Source organism: Anguilla rostrata, chromosome 8, assembly GCF_018555375.3.
Source record: "Anguilla rostrata isolate EN2019 chromosome 8, ASM1855537v3, whole genome shotgun sequence".
NCBI lineage: Eukaryota > Metazoa > Chordata > Actinopteri > Anguilliformes > Anguillidae > Anguilla > Anguilla rostrata.
In genome coordinates, this window is record NC_057940.1 from 33568493 (window position 1) to 33586809 (window position 18317).

The 18317-nt window shown below is 40.0% G+C and overlaps 1 protein-coding gene across 7 annotated transcripts in view; it reads left to right on the top strand.

The window, feature by feature from the left end:
• The window catches only part of irx4b (iroquois homeobox 4b), a 134216-nt gene that overhangs the window by 58726 nt on the left and 57173 nt on the right, over positions 1–18317 (top strand). Inside the window, exon 4 of one of the 7 annotated variants that reach the window (XR_010331954.1) lies at positions 442–973. The exons of the other annotated variants lie outside the window; for them this stretch is intronic. The gene's annotated coding sequence lies outside the window, so the exon portion shown is untranslated. Of the gene's footprint in view, positions 1–441; positions 974–18317 lie in introns of those variants that run through there. 7 annotated transcript variants of the gene reach the window in all.

The following is an 18317-nucleotide window of genomic DNA, read 5'->3' on the forward strand; positions in this document are numbered from 1 at the left end:
CGGTATCGACACTGGCGGAGTGCCACCTCTGGACTGCTCCTGACAGAGTCCAAAGACAGCAGAAGCCGGGCCTGCATCGTGTCACGTTTACGCCGGCGGTGCTGCTGTCTCAGAGCCGGTTGCTACGACGGCACATTCCCTCGCCGCAAAGAGGCGTTCGGAGCGCAAACAGCGGCTGTCAGCTCGCGCTCGCTCCCCCTCTCCGCCCGACCGTTTCTAATCTGCCTCGTTTCTCGCCCCATACACAGATGAGGAGGTGCCGGCCCGGGCTGCCAGCCTCCTCATGAACCTGCCACGTTCACTGTCACATCGCTGCTAGCTTCCAGGCACCCGCCGAGTCACAGACAGGCTCATTTTTTAAAAAGCGTTAGGACATTTTAGGTGCCTCTCTTTACCAGATCGCTAAGCTTTTCTCTGCTTATTTTTTCTGTGTGCTATCAGGAGCCAGTGAAATCCCACAGGCTTATAGCACCACTTCATCTTGTCTCCATCTACGCGGTTTCTCCTGGAGGCCCTGGTGGAAGGACACAGACAGCACCACACACGCTGCATTATTAAACTTTAATGGACCAGCGTATTGCCCAATGCTTTGTCTTTCTCCAAGAGAAATGTATTTATTTCCAAATTCCAAATGAAATATAGCTCAAGCAAAAATGAACTGTAATTTTCTTTGGATAGGCTGATTACCACTAGAAACACAATAGCTTAATATGATAATGTAACATAAATATAATAGTTATGAATTTTTTTTGTTCGTTTTGTTTTTCAATACAGTATAGTTATGGCTCTGCGGGGTTCATTCAAGTTTACGCACGTGGATGTTAAATAACTCACTCCCTCACCATAAATCAAAACAAAATAGTCCATAAATCAATTGGGTTGGGAAGAATGTTTTTCTTCAGCTAAATTTTCTTACCATTTTTATGGTATTCTTATTTTAGTGCTTTGGAAACTAACAGGGCCCATTCATAAATCATAAAATAAATCCTGTACCTGTATATATGATTTAGATATGAAGCACGCCCATGTATTTATATGATAAAGTGAGGAAATTTCGTGATGCCAAAGATGGAAAAGTTGAAGGAAATCATAATAAATCATAAATCGCTAACGTTTCTTAGTTTGAAGTGGATTTGACATTCAGGAAACATTCATTTAGCCCGACACGCATGGCAGAGAGTAACCAGTGCAGGGCTTCCGGAACAGCCCGTTCGTATGTGCCTCTCCGAGGAGGAATCCCTATCAAAACAGCCCCGCACCCTCAGAGAATACGGACTAAAGCATTCCCATATGTCCATCTGGGTGGACAGGGGCATATTAATCTGAGGGCGGTCAGCTCCTTTCACACACCGCTAACGTAGCGGAACGTTTTCCTCAGCCGGCTGGTTTCGCTCGTGTCCAGGCACGTCTCGGAGCCCAGTCCCTTTCCACTGGCAGAACGGCGTGGCGCTCTCGGGGGGATGCTCCGCGCTCAGATCAGCATCGGGTTATGTTAAGCTTTAATAGCAGGTGTGTCTGAGGACCGGCTTTCTGAGGACTTGTATCACGAACAACAGGCCCGAATACTCCGCAAGGCCACTGGAGACCTATTTAGGATACTTTATCATTCTGATAGGGGGGCTCTGGAATCACATCAAGAATTTGTCACTGCTGTTCTTCCAGGCACACACACACACACACATACACATACACGCACGCACACACGTTACACACACACGCACATACACATGCGCGCACACACATACACGCACACACACAAATAAACTAAAACACACTCATACACAACAGTTCCTTCAAGTACAAACATGCACATGCAAAGACAAAAACTCTCCAGCTCCCCCAATTTATATTCTTGCTGGGTTTGCTACAGATTGTGGCTCTCACAACCCACAACATATATGAAGCGGACAACAATGTTGGATTATGAATTAAAATAACAATTTATTTTCCAGAGGTATGATACAATGGTCAAAAAATGCACTCGGCCCACGCCAAGCCTACGGCCAAAAAGGCCAGACGTGGGGAGGAATAAAGGGAGAAAGGGAGAGGACTAGAATTGATGCTGAGCCCGTTTAATAGACTGCATTACAGGTGCTGCCAAATATCTAATTTTCCCCTCTCACCGCTGGTCCACGCCTATTGGGACAAGCAAGACAACACAAAAGGAAGGCTGTAACAGGTTAGAAAATGCGATTTAAAAATATTTGGGGTATTTTTGCATGGGAACAAGACCCTTCGTGAAATTGTCTGGAGAATTATCTCCCCATACGAGAATAATGAACAGACAGATGAAAGTGTTTCTAGGTTTAGCAAAATTACTATACAAAATTGTTTTGTATGTTCCCCCCCCCCACAGGTAGGAGTGATGTGCCCTGCAAACATGATCAAAGGAAACTAGAGGAGAAATAGCATTGACCTTAAGCTTTGGTGGTGTACGGCATTCAAATATTAGAGCTATTTTTCTTCTAAACCTGGTCAGGGAGTAATACATCTGGTTAGAATGGAAGCATCATCATGGTGATGGATTCAGTTACAATGGGCCACACACTTTAACTCGCAACAGAGCTTTTTATAGCTGAGCCCAGATCCTGCATTTTCTCTTTGGTCTGTAACATCCATGAACATTTAAATTAGTAATTGCATCAAAACTGGATAAGGGTCATTTAGCTTGCAAGACTGTTCTTTGGCTGTCTGGCTACTAAATTCACCAGGAGGCTTATCGGGCTAGCGCGACTTCAAAGGCCGGTGTTAGACAAATAGGAGTCTGAGCAGAATGAAAATGTGCATTCATTTAGCAGAGCTTCCTTTTCCCCTCAGAGCATCTGCGCAAATGAAAAGTTAACCTTCTAACCAGAATACCTTTTCTGGGTTTGATTTCACAAATGTCCACTTGTGTGCAACTGAAAGCAGAGCCTATTGGCTGAAGAATTCACTGAAGTCACGTAACATTTTTTTTGAAATGATGCCGTTACCAAACTGTTGTGAGCTGAATAAACAGAATATAATACATTTGAATTGTCTAAAAATTTACGATGCGGAAATACTGTACCACCTACAGTTTTTATCACTTTGTCCCTGCCACCTGAAGGAGATGATCCCGATGCCACTTTCGGTACTGGCCCGAAGCCTGGTTTTGAGTCTCATTCTTATCTTGTACTGTCTCCACTCTGTGATATTTGGTTGTCATGCAAAGTCCCAAATAAAAATAGATGCTTTCAATTTTCTATCCAAAAAAAAAAAAAAGCTTTTCCATGCTACTTTCTTGACACAGCACTCACTACGCATTAAAATATCCAGTGCTAGTTCAACTATAACAGTGACAATTCAACTCCAGAGTGGGACCCAAATGTTATCTGTTAATAGTTGTGTTAACACTGAACATTTTACTGTGTATGCTTCAGCATATTAGATACACAGCTGGGTTAATGAGCTCACAGCTATTTTTTTGAAGATTGACATTTCCTGTTTATGGTGAGAGCCTTTCCCTTTTTGACTCCTTGGTTGTGCTGTTAAGCCTTTAATCCATAACACGATGTTTACTTTGCGGAGGAATGATTTATGGTTATCAATTTCCACGTATTTCAACAGAGAATTTTTTAAGGCAAGGTTGATCACTTAGCCATTGCTGATTTTCACGAAAGAAGCTGATTCGCTAAGTTTCCCGACACTGACAAGGACAAAAAATAAAATAAAAAATTGTGGTGCTTCACAGTTTCCAGGTACATGCTGGAATTATCTTGGTCAAGCCATTGCTTTGAGTTTTGAAAAGGCCAGTGTGGGGCTCGATCCTTCTCTGGGTTCCACAGCTAAGTCTTAATCACACTTTAATCCTTTTTTATACCGTAAGTGTCTTGTCAGGCGTGGGAAGTTCTGGAATTCAGCAGTTTACCAAATCAGCTTTTTCTTTCCATCTTTTGTATGAATCACTGAGAATTACTTATGTTTTGCTCAACAAGTTTCAAGTTCTTCCACTTAACCTTTCCGAATGTCAATGCATTTGTATCATGAAGTAATTTACCTTCACAGTCCAGTGGTCCTTTTTCATAAAATTGGTAGGTTTGACGTTGCAAGTTTTTCTGCAACTTATGTAATCTTTTGTTGTGTTTCTAAGCTTATGAAGCAGTCTTAGCCATTTAACCAATGCCTTATACAGTAGCACTGATGTGGAGTTTTCTATTTTGTACTGGTCACCTTCTTTATATAAAAACCTACATGATGTAGGGAACATGAATAAGGAGATGTATTGAAATGGACACATCAACACACCCTCACACAGAAACACACACACCCAAGTGTGTGTGTGTGTATACGCACACACACACACACACACATGTGTATATATATATATATATGTAGTTTGACAGAAAAAATCAATTCTATATGTTGTGTCTCTACAGCAGCATTTAAGAAAACTGCAAAGGCTTGATCTTGAAGCTTGCGAAATAAGCAGTTACGTTTTGCTGAATGCTCTTAAGGGGATTTTTGAAAACTGAGCTATCCCCTTTCATAGAAACAACTTGGAAATCTATCAATTTGTGAAACACTCAAAAGCAGCGGGGGCTTTGCGCAAGCCTGAAGGAAAAGGGTCTGCCTGCGCTTCAGAATGTGATGTCTCCTCATCCACCCCCTCCTCGTGATAATTTCATTCCTGGCATGGCTTGTATTCTGTTCACACCCCCCCCCCCTTTGATTTTTATCACGTGGAAGGAAGTGAGAGCGGCAGCCAGTACTAACAGACAAGATAGTTCGACTGACCCATGAAATAATAATGCATTGCATTTAAAATATATTTTATCTCTCAGATTTCCCTGAATGTTAGGCTGCAGGAGCCTGAGCATGCTACACGCGTGTAGAAAAAAAAAAGTGATACACATCCAAATTTGTGTGCATCAAGATATTGACTATAAGCTGGGACGAAATTAGACCTGTTTATCTGTTGACAACTGTCACCAATACCACCGACCAATAAAAGGATAAAAATGAAAGGGAGAAAGCGCCACGTTACCGGGCAACTAGTGAAAACTCTGAGAGACCAGCGGGCTTTGGTATTTACTACTGAGATCAATACTGTCAGAGATCAAATGCGAATGAACACCATCAGATGAGGGGAGAGAATAGTTCATCTCTGTTTCGATAACTTTTCAGCTAACCGAGTGTGAAATATGCTCCGTTGCTTTTTTGGTCACCATAGTTTAATATTCTGGTGATCTTAGGTGGCCACAGCTTGGACCTGGTGATGTCAGTGCTTTGAAGTGATGTGGGCAGCGTGGTTGCTTACTGTTGTGCACTGTTGTGCACTTGTTTTGCCTGCTGCTTAGACTCAGATGACAGAAGAATCGCAGAGCAATGGGAATGTGACAGCATTTATTTCACATTTTAAAACAAATGAAAAAACGTGCACTTGACAGAACCAACTTGTGTTATGTTAAAGTGAGACACTTTGCTGTTTTACTCATTCAGTTAGTCATTATAAAAACAAATCGGCATATATTTTGCAATTGTATTGCTGTAATATATATTTATTAACATATTACTTCACCACACATATAAATTGCTGTTAAAAACCATTACGCGTATGTGTGCAATTCATCCCATGCATTCTGAACCATTGTACTAATTTACATAACTCACCATGTACACCGCTGAAGATAGCCTTCATAGTTGCATCATTTAATGTGTTTTGTCAGATGTACTTGACTGAACTGAAAATAATACATGCACATATCATCGAACTCACTACAGTAAATGTGATATATCAGCTGTTGTTAATGGTCTGGTGCTTTTTGCAGATTGATAGGCATCAGATGTCTCTATACATTTAGAATGTGTGCAATGTTTGGTTCTACCACCAGTAGTGAAAATACATAAATAATAAAAACCCGCTGTTGTTATACTGCTAAGAATTGACCGAGGGAGGCAGGGAGCTCAGCATTGCCTCTGCAGAGTCCTTTGTGCGCACTGTTAAAACCATTTGCACTTCAAGACCGCGTAAAGCCGAAGAAAGGTACAGCCGCTGGCTTCGATGGTTTTAGTTCTGTAGTAGGTCTCCCCTCACTTTCAGTTTCTCAGGTCGGCAGAGCAGAAGAGCGTGATGATACGTTTCACATTAAAGCAGCTCACACGGAGCAGGGCAATCTTACCAGCCGTTCTCTGACTGACACGAGAGCTCACCGTTTATTAATATGTCATATTACATCTTCAGGAAGATCATTTAGGCCCGCGCGACGCGCTATGCAGCGACAACAATGTACATTTTCCACGGCGACGCATTTTGACTCGGTTTGTTTTTCTGCGAGAAAGATGGCGGGAGGGAAATTTAAGATCCACAGCGATAGTGATTTATAGATAGATGCTGCGGTATGTTTCATTTTGAAATGGATGTGTCTGCTGTAAGATTAAATCCAACATGGCTTCATCCCGCCGGGTTATCTTAAATGTCCTGAAATGATAAGGCGTTCTTCTCATTAAGGTGTCATGTGTGATGTCAGATTGTCATCATGTATATAACTCAACATTGCTCATTTCACAAACAGTAAATGGCTCTTCATTTCCTGTTTTTTTTTTTTCCCCCCCAAATATATACTTACAGAACGCATGGAACACTTATTACGGGAGGTTTGCCACAGCTCTTTGTGAATACTAAAAGTCCTGTAAGCATTTACAGCAGAAGAAAATGGCTTTGGATGGCAAAAACACATGCAAGCAGGAGCGTGCGCAACACACACATACACACACACAAAGGTGATTTATATTTTTATACCATGCAATTACCATGCAAAGACAACAGAATGAAAATGAAAGCTTCTATACAAGTTCCTTTGTATTTTCTTTCAATATAAATGTGTTTTCATGCTTTTCAGATTACGTTCCATTGTCTCTGCAAAAACTACTATTTCATATTAAAATAAACAGCCATTTTGTTGGTATTAAAGTATTATATAATTTAATAATATCTCATGTCTATTCCCTATTAATTGCTGAAATCCTTCTGGGCCATAAATGTGTCGTCCTGCTCTAGTTTGTCTTGATGGATACTGTCAGGTCAATTAATAATTTGATTGGCAAAGTGTCTGGCTCTTCAAAAGAACATTTGGAGCAGGATGTGTTTGGTTCTGTTGGGGATTGAATATGTTTAAATCATCATGACCTGGTTAAGGAGAGGTTCTCATTTACTACACTTTTGGATGCTCATAGAAATCAAATGTTTCAAAGTTATACATATTTTCAGAAGTATTCATTTGTTGATATAGGATAGGCTCAGTCAAGCTGTTTACCAGGAATATTTGCAAGACAGTAATTGTAACTGCTCTTTAATATTAGTGTAAAAGCTTCCAATCCATACTAATTAGTAGTCAAAGGGCCAAGTATAGCCAGCCAATATTTTACTAGTGTGATCGTGTACATTTTTGGCATTAACCTGAGTTATTAGCTGAGTTCTGACATGTGACTTGGGATCCCACTGCCCACCTGCTAATTCTAGTGTCTCGCCCCCTCTAGCTGTGGGGATTCTTTCTCATTATCCAGAGCACATTGTGTCGTTGTGAGCACCCATCCAAAAAGTACATCAGTATTGCCTTTTTTTCCATTATTTTGAGAACGTTGACCTTCCTTCCTCCTGCTTGAGTAGATCCCCAGTCATACCTCTTTTGTGCTGTCCATCTCTTTTCCTGGCCTCCTTTATCTCCTCTTCCTTTTGTAGTTCCTCCCTCAGCTGCCTTGTTTTCCCCAGTTTGGTGCACACACTCATCCCCCCCCCCCCCCCCCTGGCTGTTCTTCTCTGGTTTTGTGTAAAGAAAAGAATGTATAAACAAAATAAGAACGTAATCCAATTATATTAAAATGCTTCCTCCAGCTGTCACCAATGCTATGTCTTGCCCTGGGCCCAAGAAAATGTTAATGGTGGCTTTGCTACAGATATGAAAGATATCAAAGCAAAGTACTCTAGATAATCATAAATATCATTTTTGATAAATATTTTTTTTCTGTACGATTTTATTAATTACCTCGAAATACTGCTGGAACAGTAAATATATATCTCAATGGTGTTAAATGGAAGCTGCAGCCTCAAAATGAAAAATAGTCTGCATGGTTTGAAGACTGGGCACACCTAGTTTTTGATTGGGGCAAGGACTGAGGCTGACTATGACATCATACCCCCTGATAGGCATGCATGTGTCAATCATCATACATCATAGATGTTGAAAGATGAGGCAGCATGGAATCTATTGGGCCACCTTGCATTGCATTACATCCACTTTGGAGTCTTTTTCCGGGAATCATAAATATTTTTTCATCGTACTTCCTTTTAAAAATCAAAACAACCCTCACCACTGTCTGGCTGCTAGCTCTGGGGGCTGATAACAAAGGCTGATTCAGTAAGCATGGGGGCTTACCCCCCCTCCCGCCCTTCCCCCTGGGGGAGGTAGGATGAATTCTAAATGAGCAGGTCGACCTTCTATCTCAATCCTTTTTTTTGTTCCATTTATCTTCATAACAAGTGTCTGTAGTTAGAGGCATTATCGTTGTCAATAGACATTACCTTGCCTTTGCTTACTCAGAAGAATACCCAACAGCAAACTCTGAATTAACAGAAGTCAATCTACCATGTTCCTCATCTTTAAATAACTTTTTATTTAGCTTTTTTCAGTCCTGAAGTAATGTCTTTTTTAATATACATAAAATGTTATATTGTCCTAGTTCCTGTTTTATTTGTCATGCTAGTTGTTGAAATGAAGTCACTTCATGTATCTACATCAACTGTCAAAAATGTCACACACATGTATAAGCTGGTAGATCAACAGAGCTGCTCAAATAATATTTTAGTGCTACTTTTTAAACTACGTAACAGCTTAAGGAGCCCCAACTGTAACCCTTAACCTGCTCAGATCCGAAAATGAATAGATGAACATATTAATAACTGAACAAATAAAAGAGCTAGCTGAAGAGGATGCTTTTGAAAGCTCCTCCAAGAAACAGAAATGGAGAACTTTCAAGATACATCATACACATCCTCAAGCCTTGCATTAAAAAAAAAAAAAATCAGCTGCAAGTCATCTTTAGTCTTAGACCTGTCAATATCAGCGCAAACATTCATTCATCCTGGCCTTGTTAGGTGGTGAATATTCCTGAGTGCCGATCATTCTTTTGAAAGACAAAGGGTAACCTACTGAGAAGACGCGTGATAAAACGCGTGAGGAGCACTGTTTCCCCTCGGGCTACTGCTCCACCCTCGCGGCCCGGGCACGAGCACCTTAAGAGTCTGAGGAACATTAATAAACCGCGGGCTCGCCGTATCGGCGTCTGCTCTCTGTGTCGTGCGGGGCTCCTGATTATAACAGGGTTTTAAACCTGAGCCATGCAGAAAGATGGATCCTAGAGGAAATTAATTTCAGATTGCCGCCAAGGCCAAGGCAATCAAATATCAAAACGCTTGCCGGCAAAACTCCTTCGAAACAAAAACCCGACAGTGCCTTACCAAATATGACAAAAGACCCAGGATGTCACGTCTTAAATCAAAGTGATTTTGATAAATGCTGAATAATCTTACAATATGTCCGCGCTTGTACATTGTGTGCTTTTATTGTTTCATATGTACTATATTTCCAGTGGACATGGATGTTTAATTCATGGCACTGTAGCAGAATAAAACAAATAATAACGATGCTCACAGACGGAGTGTCACTTAGGTTCAGGTTATGTCTTATGACACCGGGATGTTGTTTGCGTTATTCTGGACTGGTAATGGACTGTGGCAGCTTGCAGCATGATCTGAAAAGCTTTTGCATTATGATTTTGAGAACGGCATTTGACAACCCATTGTAATCAAATCAAATCAAAGTGCTTCAAAAGGGCATTACAGCAAACTCATGCATTATAACTTAAAAATGAAGCACCATGTGTGCACTCCACAGAGTGCAGTCACAGGGGCGGTAATCTAAGCAAATGTAATGGATTTATTGATTAATTGATTGGTTGATGACTGAAGGCCTGTCACCTTCAGGCGTTCCAGTGACTGTACAGTTCCTGATCTCCACCGTCACAGCTACAGTCCTATTTTTTCCTCAATGGAAAATTGTTTCATTTTATGTCATAATTTTTGATTTCATGTCTACCTGCTCATTTAAAGGGGCTTTGTCAGCAGGTAATTCTCTAATATGCATGTCCTGGAATTGTGTGTGTGTGTGTGTGTATGTATGTGTGTGCGTGCGTGTGTGCATGAGTAAAAGAGTGAGAGAGAGATTTTCAGTGCAATAAAAAATCCCCTTCCCACAGTGTGAGCCAGTGAACATAGAAAAAGTTCAGAATGGCTAAGTAGTTGAGCATTGAAAACAAAACACATGCTCATTAAGTCCTCACTTTATTTATTATGGGCAATCATAACATAATCATAAAGTGACTAATAATTGGAATCAAAATAAAATATGCTGTGAACCAGGCGGAATATCTCATACCTGTAATTTCTTGTTTTGGGTTATCAATTAGTTCATTTTGCTGTGTTTGCAGAAATTTGTTATTGTTTGTGCTTACATTCATTCATTACGAGAGATAATTGTCTGTTTTTTAAACTGCTTTATATTGGACTGAAGGTTAATGAAAATGACATTTCACAATCATGGTTGAATAAGCATTCACCTGGGTGTTTGTGACACTACTGTTCTTTTACATTTATTGTTAAAATGTAATAATGTCACAACCTGACCATCACATGCATTTGAACCCAGTGGAAATAACTGTGGAACTGACATCTTTACTACTTATTTTATGATTATTTCAATTTCTATATAAAATGCAGCATAAGAAATTACTATGAACTGATGGACAGTAGATTGCAACACACACAATGATTGTAGTTTTTGTTTTAAAACAACCAGCCAGGCAGTTATTTTGAGGTTTTGTATTTTATATAAAAAGTTGTTCCACTAAACATTCTTTCGTTTTGGTTTAGGTGGCAGGGATTAGTTTCATCCCTCCAGCTCCAAGGCTGGATAGTTCAGCTGAACTGCCTTCACCTTTGTAAAGACTGAAACAGGATTATCTGTTATACAGTTCAAGGCAAGCCTTCACTTTGGTCTCTAATCCCTTATGGGTTAATGCATTTTAACAGAGTACTGGATCCCATTCACTGGTGATCAGTCCCATATGCTGCAGTGACACAACACGCATTAGCCTCCTTCCCACGCTGACTGCATTTCTAGATTTATCTTAGAGATATGTTAGCACCTTAGAAACTAGATTTAACTAGGGGCTGTGTTTTACTTCGTTCATGTGTTTCAGTCTTAATTAAGCTATCACATTATTTTTAGGGGACAAGCAGAATCTAATGGTTTCTTGTATTCCTGTGTCAGTTGGCTTATTTCATGTTCTTCACCATAAGTAAAAAATAATAAACATGACCGTTTTTATTTCATTCTGAATATCTAGGCAGACATTTTTATTCATTTGTGGTGTCACAAAAGAAGAGTTCCATTTTAAAAAAATTCACAGTATGTGTGTGTATGTGTGTGTATATATATATATATATATATATATATATAAGGTGCAGTTCTCCTAAAGTATGATAATCTGAAATAAGTTCTGAATGAAAGTGAGAGAGGTGAATGCAGATGAAATATGTGAACATTACTATTAGTAGCATATAGCTGTGGACACTGCATGAGAAAAACTGTTCTTTCAGCGGGAGAGCGCTGCTGTGCGGCTCTGCACCCCCACACTGAAAGAGGAAAGGTAGAGGAAATTAGAATGTCTGGTGCTTATTAATCATCATACCATGTAGCCTGTCAAAACATTTTTCCAAGTGTCGATATGACTGCCGTACCTGTTCTCAGTTAATCAGCGGTAATTGAACAAAGTACTGTCGTTCTTCCAACCAGGCGCACGACTCTTCTGTCTGCTGATCCTTTTTTTTCTAAACTATGTCTTGTAAAAATAACCAGTGTAATGAAAAAGTGATATTTTCCACGAAAATACAGAGAAGCCTGAAATGCTTTTCTCTTTATGTTTTTCATAGACCTGAACTGTGGCACGTGTCCATGAAAATGACCCAGATTTTCACAGTGTATTTTTCTCAGATACTAAGGGGCCACTGCACATTTCAGCATTGTGGGTTGTAAAGTTGTTTTTCTCAACAGGTGAGCAATCATTGTTCTTGTTAGCCAGTGGAGCCAGACATTAATATTTTTTCAATTTGGCACATTGCGGTGAAAAAAAACCAGCACTGCATTCATTCCCTTAAATAGTCAATATAATGAAAAATAATATTTTTGCGCACGGTCTGGCAATATTGTTTTTTTTAGATATGATTCCGGTAGTGAGAAAGCCAAACCAAAATTGCCCTTTTGACTGGAATGAACTGCGGGGCCCAGGCATCAGACTGTGATTCAAACCTCTGCAGACAGAGGGCCCTATGGAGCCCCTCTTTCTGGAATAACAGTTTAATAAACAGGGTGCTCATCGTCTAATGGTCGCTGGTCACAAATCTTTCACTCTCTCTGTCCATCCATATCCACTGGAGGCAAAGCCCAGAATTCCATTTCTCCACTCGGATGTGGAAGAAATATTGTCCGCTAAGATCGCTGAAAACACAATTCAATGCATGGATTCTTTCACAGAAGGCGGAACGGAATTATTTTACAGTAATTCGTTTTTCATGCAGACTTTTGGGATTCAAATTCAACCACAGAGGAACGCACAAGCACTTTGCATCAGTTCTAACCCTGTATGAAAACTACCGGGACGTAAAATAATCCGGAATATTCTGGAACAAACATCAGCTGGGCTAGCCGAGCGCGAGCGATCTTCGCACGTTAAAACCTTTGCTCTTTCTACTGAGAGGCAGGAAGGAAAGGGAAAATATTTATAAGGCAGGGCTGACCCAGTGACCCGCCGCAGTCCCAGTAGATCAGCGAGGAGCCTGTGCATGATTAGAGGGTATTGCACCGGGCACATTAGCATAATGATCCCCTCCCTCCCCCCCGATCCTCTAACGCTGTGCTGTGAGCCCGGAGCTCCCCGAGGTCCTTAAGTGTTATAAGCCTGTTAATAATAATTATGGATGTGCAATGAAGTGTGTTAAAAGAATAATTAGCTCACCTGAGCCAAACTAAATTAACCCCGTTTTTCCTTTTTCGTTTTTTTTCCGCTCTCTTTTTTTGTAACACGGCATCCATCAGGGACCTATTAGAAGTGTCTATTAAATGTTAAAAAGGGCTGCCAGGCCGGGCCCCATTTACCGCTGGTATTAAAAATGGCAGAATGGCGGGACGCTGAGACTCGCGGTGCCCTGTTTATTTTTTCTCAGACGTAAAGATTTGCCGCCCTGGGCTGTTATATAACAAAGGTGATCTGGTCTGTAAACACAGTTGCTGAGGCAAACGGTGTGGCTGAGTTAGACTGTGGGAGGCGAGCGTGTGTTCATCTCCCGCTGCTGTTATTCTGACAGATGTCCATCCGGTATCATCAATACTGCATGTGAGATGATACGGGTGCAGACAGTTCTGAAACAGCCAATTAATTCTGAAACATAAGCACAGATTTTTTGTACTTTATGTGAAGAATGTAATATAAAAGGAACAAGAAATTTGAAATTTTCCAATATCTATCTATACGTAGAAAATGTATCTTTCACTCACACACACACACACACAGTTGTGTGACATGAGTATTATGTATGATGTTTTTGTTTATCATTCTTAAGATGGCAACCTGAAAAAGGCCAGATGAAGCTGATTTATCATGAAAGTACAGGAAATTGTCATATTTGTGAGCTGAAGGTGAAAAACATACAATGAAACCATTTTAAAATTAGTAGCTGAATGACTGTTTTCCAAGTAAATATACAGGTTTAAATTTGGACATAATCAGGCAGGTTTTATCAGTATAATATCAGTATCAGTACATATCAGTATTTAGTTGGTAGGACCCACTTAGCCTTATGTACACAAATAATTGATGTCGATCTGATATACAAACACTGGTCTAGAATCCTTACCAACATGAAGCATGAATTTTGTGGCTCATTCTTAATGGAAATGACTGTAAAACCAATGATTTTGTTTTAAATAAGCATGCTTACTGTACATCACAGGCAGTGTTGCAGAGCAGACAAAAGTAGTAGCGCAAAAAATGTCCACCTGTTCTCAGCTGTATCATGCCTACAATCAAAAGAAAGAAATAAGAGCTTAGAATTGATTGTCTAGTCACAAACATACCCTCTGCTCACAGAAATATAGAAAAATATAAACTCTAAAAACTAAAAAAAGGATCTATTCTAAACATAAAACAGACTAACTTTGAAGTTGTTTAATCACTGTTCTCGGGGTGGGGAGGAAGAGTGTACCGTATATTCCCCCCTTCAGGTCTCACCTTGTCAACATTGCTCAAAACAGTCAGTGAACAACCATGAATAATGGTACAGTAGAATTGCACAGTTAACAATGGTGAATTGCTCATAAGCTCTTCCAATCTAATGCGCACTTCATAGAAAGTGTGCCACCCTGTGTAAATATATTTTAACTTAAACAACATGGAAAATGAATCTCTTGCTGGAGCTTATAAATAAACAGTTTGTTTTCAAGAGCAAACTCATCATGCTGGAAATCTTAAATCTGGTTATGCATAGTCAGCAATATACCAGCCAGCAACAGTGTGAAATAATAAGTTGCAAGAAAAAATATCAACTAAAAAGGTGACTGTGTGCTGCACTTAAGAAGTCAGTCGAGCAAGTGCCCCATAGAATATAGGTCAATAAAGATTATAGGAGAAGGCCTTGTGTCTTCAAATGGAAATTATCTGCCCTTTCTCCGGAATCATATCATCTTATTATTAATTACAATTTCAGCCCAGAGACAAGAGGAAGGGTGAATCCACATGGGTTTCCTGTCATTGTGGTCTAGAAAGACTACAGACTACTTCAAGGTCTCCAGCTCCTTGAAGGTCAATTGCCCTTTCAAGATGATATCTAAAAGGCCCTGATAACTGGAAAAGGCAACAAGTGAAGTCGGAACATGAAGACCAGAATTTAATTTGGTGTTTTGACCCCATATGTTTTTTTTTTTAATCATTAAATTACAACCTTGGCCAGAAACTATATGACAAGTTTCACGTAATGGTAGTTATAATTTTGCTGCATACTTTGCATCAAATAAATGTATTGACCTGTTTGGTCAGGCCCATTTAAGAAAGAAAAGAAAACCGTGGTCCTCACAAAGAGACATTGCCCTGCATTTAATGTACATTTCTTCCTAACCTGGGAACTGCCATTTTATGTACAAGTGCATGCTTATTGGGTCAAGAATCATGTATAGTTTGGGCACCAGGTCTAATGCTGCTGTCTTTAACTATGTCTGAGGGAAATTACAACGTGTCCTTTCCCACTTGAAGTGGACGCTAACAATAGAAAAGGTTAACAAATGAAAATAAGAAAAACATTATACCCTGCAGAAATGAATCAATAAAACTGTCATTTCTGAGGTTTTGTTTCAAGGGCTTAAAAAATTAAATCAATATTCATTCGTAAGGTTCAAAGAAAATAAAATCAAAGTATGCCATTGAGCCATTAACAACTGCTGGGCAGTTTACCTCATGAAAAGACAATGGTAAAATAATCCCTTTTCTGCAGAGAGATGAGCTTTCTTACAGAAAGTGTATCTGAAAGAAAATGAGTTTGGAGAAAATATTAAAAATCAATAGCAGTTTCCTCCAGCTAGACAGATGACATCCATCATGGATATTGTAGTTAATAATAGCAATGTATGTACAAAAAGCCCTTCTGTTTATCAGACATACAGCAGCCATAGATAAGCTTTAAATTTAGTTTGAAAAAGTTCAATAAGTAACCTATCCATGATGTTCTGTTAGTATTATAGAACATTAATTACAACAATGCTTGGCTCTGCATACAATTTACTGAAAATGTGAGATAAACATTCTTTCTGAATTGTTCAATGTCAGGGCCAAGTATCCAAGCTGTAGAGACTGTGTTCCATTAGACCACCCACTAAAGCATTGGTTCTGTATTCCAAACTGAATGGCAATACTTTGTCATAGTCTAATAATAATAATAGAATAAATTAATGCACAATGATTATTATTATTATCAGAAGTCATGCTGTTATTTTACCGATATCACCATACAGCAACCATAAATTACTGCCTTCATTCACTTGTGCTGTCCACAAAGAAATATTTAGCATGTTGTATTTTTTACAGAAGCATTCTTATACGTCTCTTTCTCCTTCTTATCCACATTTATGGCAATTTTACATTTTATGGCACGGTATTCCTCCCTCACAAACTGAACCAAGGTTGACACGGTACAGTAAATGAAGGGCCGGTTCTCTTTGGCTACGTTAGAGTCGATTTCCTCCTCACCAGACCTGTTACTGGGACGTGACAGGGGAACACAGCAGGATCTGGCTGAGCTCTCATCACAGGTGCCTCCAGCGAGTGTATCTCACCGCGAGCAGGAGCCGGAGCTCCCGCCGTACAGTAATCCCCTTGTGTCATGGACTACTGCACACGGCACTTTACCGCTGCGCTCGGGGCACAGAGAGGTGACGTGAGGGGGCGCAGAGGAAGTCCATCAGGGGTGGGGGTTCCAGGGCGAAGGTCTGATGTGACTGAGGGTCGGGTACATTATCTTGATTTGGCAGTGATGGAATCTGCATAAGCTGAATGTTTGGCAGGCCGTGCCAGGGGCTCGTGGCGTGCTCTCCAGCCAACGGCGACAGACCTGTTGCCACAGGCAAACGCGCGTGTTATTTTTGAGCACTGTAAATGTCATCGTTGTTTTGTTTAAGACCAAATAAGGCTTATGTGAAAGGGGGGGAAACAAGTCAATTTAGGATAACAGTGAGGGATCCAAATTTGGTCAAAATGCCATAATGAAGTGTGGGTGCTTGCATAACATGCCCGTAGGCCTTGGACAAGAGCTCCAGACGCACGCTTCAGTTAGACTCTGAAGCCGGGCCTTTCTCTGGGGATGACAAAAGCACTTTGCTAGGGGTCTGTATTATTAGAACTCCCATGAGGCTGAAAGTGTTGTGGTGTGTGAAACCCCCCGAGGTGGCTACAGTAGATATGATCCTGAAGAAATAAAAATGTCTGTGTATGGAAGCCAGATAACACCTCCCACAGGCCATTGATGGCACTACGTTTCCCTGCCATAATGCAAGTTTAACAGAAGTAGGTTATTGTTTTAAGAGACTAACAATAATAAAACAAATTCATCTATAATTTTTTAGACATTAAAATTATAAGCTTTATTGTTATTATTATCATTATTATTATTGTTGTTGTTGTTGTTGGCAAACACAAATAGTTTGGCTTTTGTTATTCTAATATGCAACACAGGCAATGGTTGATCAATTTTAATATGGAATTTAAACATGGAATTAGAAATGGTTTTAAATGCATTTAATAAATTGACACATTATTTTAATTCCCAGAAACTGATAATATTACTGCTACTACTAATATACTACACTACTATTTCTACTGCTGCTACAACTACCAACCATTATTATTATTATTATTATTATTATTATTATTATTATTATTATAAATGGAAACATGCGGACGAGGTGAAAATGGTAGTTTGTCAATAACTGCCTTCTCCGCTGTCATCAGTTTGATAGCTGAGTTTCATTTCTTGGGGAGGGAGCGGGGGATATTTACTTACGTTGGATAATCTGGAGTAACAGTTGCCGTTCGACTACTCCCTCTGAGAGTCATTTTTCTTACAACTAAAATGATCAGATACAAGGGATTCCAAATATTGCCTCCATACAAACAAATGTTGACATCTGAGCAGTTTATATTTGCATCGCTGTAAAATGATTACTTTTCGGTCTGAATGCTTTCGCGTTTTAACGTTCTTCGAGACGTGCATGTTACCCTCAGGGTTACCTCTGTCAGACTTCGGGCCCGTCGCGTGTAGATTTTTGACCACAAGAGTTCCCAGCGATAACCGCCTGAAGGAGCAAGGAGTCGGCTAGCTTTTCGGACAGCCCAGCCAGCTGCTTCCCTGGATCGGCTGCTGTCACAGCCCACTGCACTGATTTGTCGAGCTTGTTGTGGTACTCAGCGTAGGCTACTTCGCCACGGGATTCCCTTCACACGGTAAACACACACACGCACACACACACATACAGACAGACAGATGTACAGTGAGTAATACAGTAATGAGTCAGCTAGGCTAATTTAAGTAAACCGTTTTCATTGCGCTGTTATTATTGTAATTGTTGTCATTGTGTATTTCTACATTTATTTACGTAGTTATTAACTTCATTATGTTTTATTTAGCCAATTAGTTCTATTTT